The sequence below is a fragment of the Olea europaea genome, chromosome 13 (assembly GCF_002742605.1).
Source record: "Olea europaea var. sylvestris chromosome 13, O_europaea_v1, whole genome shotgun sequence".
NCBI classification, from domain to species: Eukaryota; Viridiplantae; Streptophyta; class Magnoliopsida; order Lamiales; family Oleaceae; genus Olea; species Olea europaea.
In genome coordinates this window covers 1508662-1517434 of record NC_036249.1, presented here as the reverse complement: position 1 = coordinate 1517434, position 8773 = coordinate 1508662, and positions in this window count along the sequence as shown.

Here is an 8773-nt window from a genome sequence, read left to right as displayed (position 1 = left end):
TTGGCAATTAAGAAAGTGGCTTATCCTTTTATGGTCAATAAAAGTGTCTTTACTATTCAACACATAATCTACCTTTTGTCTACTGTGAGCATTAAATTTTCAACATGGGTTGTTTACTGCAGATTTTCTCTAGCATGGGTTGTAGTCTTTTGCAGCAATTTGCCCTTTTTTCTTGCAATCGGATTTTTTTCAAGATTGACCGGTTCACGTGCTTTCTCTTGGGCCTCTTGCTGGGAAATGTTACTCCATGAGCAACATGGACCTCAAGTTGGATTTGAAAATTTGAAACCATTGGTTTAAGTGAAATCAGTTCCAAAATTTATTTTCCTTGGATTATGTAACGCTCGGAAATCTTTTTCATCTTCATTATTTTATTCTTTTATAAAAATAGGCTCGAGGTATTACCAAAATCTTCTTTATCTAATTTAAGCGGAAATATTACTTTTATTAAGTGTTGAAATTTGAAAATGTGATCGATAATTCAATAACGATAAAATAACAACTTAAATAAAATTTTCATATTAAATATAATTCTTGAAATACCATTCCAAACTATTAAATAATAGGCATTAACATAAAGATATTATTCAAATAAAGTTGACAATTATATTTTCTGGAATACCATTCCAAACTATTAAATAATAGGCATTAACATAAAGATATTATTCAAATAAAAGTTGACAATTATATTTTTTGGAAACTTTACTTCAATCTTCCAAGTGTCCACACAACCTGTTCTCATTTGAAAAGTTATTGTAAGAGTGAGTATTTTGAAAAACACTCAGTAAGAAATAAGTGCATATTCTTATTAACATAATATAAATATAAAATGATATAGCATACCAATATTTCTTAGATTTAGAGCAAACTGGTCACGACATTCAATAGTTCATAGAATTTCATAAGAATTCCTATATTTTGTAGAATTTACATACTTGACCAAACGATCTATCCCGTAGGATTTAACATAAAAACGACCCGAAAGCCTTACAGTGTTTCATGTCAAAGTCTATAAAATATCAAGAAAATAATAATTTATCACTTTCACAAAGTATTCTTACCTCGATTAACACCTAAAATTCTGAAAAAAGAAAAAAGAAAAAAGTGGTTTGAAATGATAATGTGGAAGTGAATAGAGAGCGTGTTAAAATAAAAATTAACTTATGAAATTTCTAACATAGAACATTCTCACCTCACACCCTATGACCTATATAATTCACTCACATGTAACATTTAAGGATATATAATTCACTCACACGTAACGTTTAAGGAAATTCAAAGGTTGGACATAATTCAAATCAATGCATTTCAAGTTAATATAATTCAAATCAATGCATTTTACGTTAATTAGGAATTAATTAGGTTGATTATTTTAATTATTATCAAAGTTAATGGTAATTATGTTTAATATCTTTTCAAATTCCTACCTGAAAGTTTAGTCGTTCTTTTTTTCCTTTTATTATTATTATTATTATTAAAGGTTAACACTTTTTTTTTTATTAGAATAACTTGAACATGACTAGCTCAAAATTACTTTTTCTTGAGTCCAAATTATATTATTTAATACAGGCTACAAAATGAGTATAATATTAATATATTTTATCAACTTCTAAAATACTTAAATATTCGTCCTAAATAACTTAAGATAAATTTTAAAAGGTAAACGTAAGCAAAATAAATTATTTATGCAATAAGTGGGTCGCGTTTATCACTTCAACTTTTGAATTTTAGTGTGACGACAAGACTAACATTGACTTTTTCATTTGCTAAATGATCAATATTAAGTTTAGGTCCTATATGAAAAAATCGTGATGTTACATATTATACTTGCATGGATAATTATTGGATCACAAACTTATTCCCATTTTTACATTTATGAATTACTATTGGACCTAGGGATTCCTTTTAGGAAAATTTTCATAAGTAAGAGATTAATTATGATATATTTCAAAAATAACAAAACAAGTTTTAAATTTCAAAAATCAGATTTTTATTAAAAATCATTTATAATTTAATTAATTAATTAATTAATTTAATAATTAAATATATTTAAATCACAAATTTATATAATTTGGTCGCAAATTAACGATTTAGTTCGTCACTTATTATTTTTTGGTCACAAATCAAAAATTTTATGTCACAAATTATTTTACGATCACAATTCAAAAATTTTATAGGTCACAATTTGTTCATTGGTCACAAATCTAAAAATTAATAAGTTGCGTTTTATTTATTGGTCACAAATCACAAATATTACAAGTCACAACTTATTATACAGTTACAAATTATCAAATTATCGATAACGGATTAACAATTTTTTAGGTCAAATATTATTTTTCGGTTACAATTTATATTTTTCATTGGTCACATATTATTTATTGGCCACAGATAAACCAATTTAATGGTCACAATCAACCAAATAATTTGTGACCATCACCAACACTTACGATTCACAGTTACAATTTTCAGGTTACGTATCCAATTATATCCAATTGTGTGTCACAAATCAACCAAACCACTACGACCACTGCCATGACCACCACAACCACTACCACGACCAACTGTGACTCCCAAATTGTGAGTTACAATTGGAATCACAATCACAATTTTCAGGTCACGGGTCCAATTATTTGTCACAAAAACAATCAAACCACCACGACCACCACAACCATCGCAATCCACCACCACAAACCACTGCAAAACAATATAAAATCGTCTCCGATTTGCAATTGTAGCAACCACTATCACCACCAACCCCAACCCCAACGCCACCACCATCAACACCACACTCAGAAGCACTATCTTCTATACCAAAAATCACAACAACTATCTCAAATTACACCACAATCACCACATTCAACAAAAAATGCTCAAATCACCACTCCAACAGCGATGTTGCTGCCTTACCTCTTCGCACAGTGGCAGTGGGCGTCAGCTGAATAGGTAGATCTATTGCAACCAGTTTAGCCACCGGCGATGACAGGCGCTTGCGGTGATGACTGGAGCTGCTCCATCGCCGAGCTGTCAAATCTGAATTGATGAAAGGAGAGAGGGGCGAGCAGCACACAGTTGAGCCACCGGCCGTTTGTTCGACGACAACGGGTGCTTGCGGTGACGACCAATCGGAGCAGCTCCATCGCCGGATGTCGAATCTGAAATGATGAAACGAGAGAGGAAGAGAGAGGAGCGAGCCGACGTAGAGAGAGAGATATGAAAATGAAAATAAATTAGGGTTGTATAAAATTTATGTTATAATATTTAATAATTAAAATATCTGATTTATGAACAATGAAACCTTCCCTATGATTTTAGAATTTTGATCTTGAAAAGTAGGTAGGGATGAAATTTCCACTTCCTTTTATTTTGGCAATTGCTTCTCAACTTGTCTAAAATGCTTTGGTATTCTGGCTTCTTGAACGGGCCAACATTGGTCCTATTTAGCTGAAAGTTATTCTTACCCTGCGGCCTCTGTTTCGGCTGGGATTTGAAGATAGATAATGGAGAAGAGGGAGTTGATTTGGAAATATACTTTTATTTGCCCACTAACTTCACAGCAACTATACCATTTGATTTGTGTGTAAATTAAATCAATATCCATGTTGCCGAATTGTGAAAAATAAATTGTGCTTCTGCAATTCTTGATGATGTCGTGAATGGACTATAAACTTTATTTATGCTTACATTTACAAGTTCCCGCAAAGTGTTTGACAAATTGCTAAGCTTGAAATTTTCCAATTTAAAGATCTCAGTTTCCTGGATGCAAGCTCGTTGCAACTTTACAATTAACTTGCAAGCTATGCATGAATTCATTATCAAGCATTTGAATAACATCACTTTATTCGAGCCTAGCTCATGATTTTCTTATTATCGAATGCAAGTCTTAACTTTGTGGTTTTCATATTATCAAACGCGAGCCCTAGCTCGTGGTTTTCTTATTATTGAAGACGAGCTTTATCTTTTGGTTTTCTCATTATCGAAGGCGCCTAGCTCATGGTTTTCATATTATCGAAGACGAGCTCTATCTGTTGATTTTCTTAATATTGAATGCGAGTCGTATCTCGTGGTTTTCATATTATCAAACGCGAGCCCTATCTCGTGGTTTTCTTATTATTGAAGGCGAGCTTTATCTTTTGGTTTTCTCATTATCGAATGCGCCTAGCTCATGGTTTTCATATTATCGAAGACGAGCTCTTTCTCTTGATTTTCTTATCATCGAATGCGAGTCTTAACTTGTTGTTTTCATATTATCAAATGTGAGCCCTAGCTCGTGGTTTTCTTATTATTGAAGGTGAGCTTTATCTTTTGGTTTTCTCATTATCAAAGGCACCTAGCTCATGGTTTTCATATTATCGAAGACAAGCTCTATCTCTTGATTTTCTTATTATTGAAGCTGAGCTTAACTCGTTTTTCTCATTATTGAAGGCGCGCCCTAGCTCATGATTTTCTTATTATCAAAGGTGAGCCCTAGCTCGTTTTCTCATTATGAAGAAGAGTCATAACTTATGGTCTTCTTATTATAAAATGTGAGCTTCAGCTCGTGATTTTCTCATTATTGAAGGCAAGCCCCAGCTCGTAGATTTCTTATTATCGAAAGCTCCACAAGTAAGCACTCAAAGTCTTGCCCACAAGTAAGCACTCAAAGTCTTGTCCCGTGCAAATATTCTAAGCCTTGCCCCAAGCAAGCATCGAAGCCTTACCCCACGCATGTACTCTAAGCCTTGTCCCAAGCAAGGACCTAAGTCTTATCCCACGCAAGCACTCAAAGTCCTTTCACACGCAAGCACTCAAAGCCTTGTCCATGAGCAAGCACCTCAAGCCTTGCCCCACGTAAGAACATAAGCTTTGCGCTGAGCAAGCATCTAAACCTCGCCCCACGCAAGCATCTTAAGCATTATCCTGCACAACCACTACCACGACCAACTGTGACTCCCAAATTGTGAGTTACAATTGGAATCACAATCACAATTTTCAGGTCACGGGTCCAATTATTTGTCACAAAAACAACCAAACCACCACGACCACCACAACCATCGCAATCCACCACCACAAACCACTGCAAAACAATATAAAATCGTCTCCGATTTGCAATTGTAGTAACCACTATCACCACCAACCCCAACCCCAACGCCACCACCATCAACACCACACTCAGAAGCACTATCTTCTATACCAAAAATCACAACAACTATCTCAAATTACACCACAATCACCACATTCAACAAAAAATGCTCAAATCACCACTCCAACAGCGATGTTGCTGCCTTACCTCTTCGCACAGTGGCAGTGGGCGTCAGCTGAATAGGTAGATCTATTGCAACCAGTTTAGCCATCGGCGATGACGGGCGCTTGCGGTGATGACTGGAGCTGCTCCATCGCCGAGCTGTCGAATCTGAATTGATGAAAGGAGAGAGGGGCGAGCAGCACACAGTTGAGCCACCGGCCGTTTGTTCGACGACAACGGGTGCTTGCGGTGACGACCAATCGGAGCAGCTCCATCGTCGGATGTCGAATCTGAAATGATGAAACGAGAGAGGAAGAGAGAGGAGCGAGCCGACGTAGAGAGAGAGATATGAAAATGAAAATAAATTAGGGTTGTATAAAATTTATGTTATAATATTTAATAATTAAAATATCTGATTTATGAACAATGAAACCTTCCCTATGATTTTAGAATTTTGATCTTGAAAAGTAGGTAGGGATGAAATTTCCACTTCCTTTTATTTTGGCAATTGCTTCTCAACTTGTCTAAAATGCTTTGGTATTCTGGCTTCTTGAACGGGCCAACATTGGTCCTATTTAGCTGAAAGTTATTCTTACCCTGCGGCCTCTGTTTCGGCTGGGATTTGAAGATAGATAATGGAGAAGAGGGAGTTGATTTGGAAATATACTTTTATTTGCCCACTAACTTCACAGCAACTATACCATTTGATTTGTGTGTAAATTAAATCAATATCCATGTTGCCGAATTGTGAAAAATAAATTGTGCTTCTGCAATTCTTGATGATGTCGTGAATGGACTATAAACTTTATTTATGCTTACATTTACAAGTTCCCGCAAAGTGTTTGACAAATTGCTAAGCTTGAAATTTTCCAATTTAAAGATCTCAGTTTCCTGGATGCAAGCTCGTTGCAACTTTACAATTAACTTGCAAGCTATGCATGAATTCATTATCAAGCATTTGAATAACATCACTTTATTCGAGCCTAGCTCATGATTTTCTTATTATCGAATGCAAGTCTTAACTTTGTGGTTTTCATATTATCAAACGCGAGCCCTAGCTCGTGGTTTTCTTATTATTGAAGACGAGCTTTATCTTTTGGTTTTCTCATTATCGAAGGCGCCTAGCTCATGGTTTTCATATTATCGAAGACGAGCTCTATCTGTTGATTTTCTTAATATTGAATGCGAGTCGTATCTCGTGGTTTTCATATTATCAAACGCGAGCCCTATCTCGTGGTTTTCTTATTATTGAAGGCGAGCTTTATCTTTTGGTTTTCTCATTATCGAATGCGCCTAGCTCATGGTTTTCATATTATCGAAGACGAGCTCTTTCTCTTGATTTTCTTATCATCGAATGCGAGTCTTAACTTGTTGTTTTCATATTATCAAATGTGAGCCCTAGCTCGTGGTTTTCTTATTATTGAAGGTGAGCTTTATCTTTTGGTTTTCTCATTATCAAAGGCACCTAGCTCATGGTTTTCATATTATCGAAGACAAGCTCTATCTCTTGATTTTCTTATTATTGAAGCTGAGCTTAACTCGTTTTTCTCATTATTGAAGGCGCGCCCTAGCTCATGATTTTCTTATTATCAAAGGTGAGCCCTAGCTCGTTTTCTCATTATGAAGAAGAGTCATAACTTATGGTCTTCTTATTATAAAATGTGAGCTTCAGCTCGTGATTTTCTCATTATTGAAGGCAAGCCCCAGCTCGTAGATTTCTTATTATCGAAAGCTCCACAAGTAAGCACTCAAAGTCTTGCCCACAAGTAAGCACTCAAAGTCTTGTCCCGTGCAAATATTCTAAGCCTTGCCCCAAGCAAGCATCGAAGCCTTACCCCACGCATGTACTCTAAGCCTTGTCCCAAGCAAGGACCTAAGTCTTATCCCACGCAAGCACTCAAAGTCCTTTCACACGCAAGCACTCAAAGCCTTGTCCATGAGCAAGCACCTCAAGCCTTGCCCCGCGTAAGAACATAAGCTTTGCGCTGAGCAAGCATCTAAACCTCGCCCCACGCAAGCATCTTAAGCATTATCCTACGCAAACACCTCTAGGCCTTGTCCCACGCTAACATCTCTAAGTCTTGTCCCCGCACAAGTACTATAAGTTTTGCCCATGAGCAAGCATCTCTAAGCCTACCCCATGCAAGCACTCCGCACAAGCACCATAAACCTTATCATGAGCATGCATCTCAAGTCTTGCCAAGTTCAAGCACTATAAGTCTTGTCCTGTGCAAGCACCATTATAAATACTTCATATATTCAATTAAAATTAGTCCTAAAAATCATCAAAAAGAATCTATCTTATAAGCCCAAAGCTTTATTTCCTAGATCTATGCGCTTGGAGCTTATCAACACATTCTTCACTTGACCTCAAGCAGTCAACACTCTACCCGAGCAATCTGCATCTCATATTCGAACCTCGAGCATTCTAAGTAACATCCTCGAGTCCCAAACATGGATGCACAGGGCCAATGATATGGTCATCTTTTATCAACCCCGAACAATAATGCCTGAGGTTGTTTCCAATTGTTTTAGGAGTTTTCCCAAGGTGTTTTCCTCGGGTTTCCTCGTGGGGCTAAATTGTTGCACGTGATAATTCCACATCACCTCCGATTAGTACCTTTGTCCCATTCTCTATCTCAAAAGATATACTCTAGTAAGACTCTACTTCCATCTTCAAACTTATCCTACTCCAATGAGATTCGATTCTAACTGGCTTACAACTCCTATTCATATTAAGACACTTAAAGTCTTTTACATCTCTTAAATAGATAAGGCTTCAAGTATCTTAATCCTATTAAAAGTGTGTTACTTAACTCTATAAATACACGTTCTAATTCATTATTCTGGTATGCTTTTACATTCAAGTTATAGCCTTCCGCTTATAGTTTTACATTCAATTAAATACATGTTGGATTTATTTCCTTATGATAACTTCAAAAAAATTGATGATTTTTAGGCTATACTCAAATTTCGCTAACTTAAGCATCGAATGGGCAATGAGGACACACCTCGACGCCTTTATTTCGGGTACTAAAGATTCCATTCGTGATCATTCTCAATCGTCATGCTCGAGAATCAACATGTGATGATTTTTGGTACATCAATTACCATTGCCTCAGTTCGTGATGGTCCATGGCAAGCCCGTCACCATGGAGACACATACAAGTCCTCACAACAATAGTGCCATGTTGAAGAACAAGTCCTATTGAGCAAAAAAATTTATCAATCGCAGACAACTTAAAATACCTAGCAGAATATCATAATTATAGTGTGATCTTACCAAATCACAATGGAACGAATTAAATTTAAAGTGAGATTTGATTGTAGTTAGATTGGACTGGTTCTTGACGAAAGTATTGACCTCAAATCCAATTTTAACCTTATAACTTTCAATTTTACCTTTATTTATTTATGTGTATATATTTTTTTTTTGGGAAATTACAAGATTTCAGGTATTTAAAGATGATAATGTAAAAATCATGTAGGAAAGTTTTTTATTCAAAATTCAGGTAATGATTTAATTATTAATATTATAATTCAACCCTATTT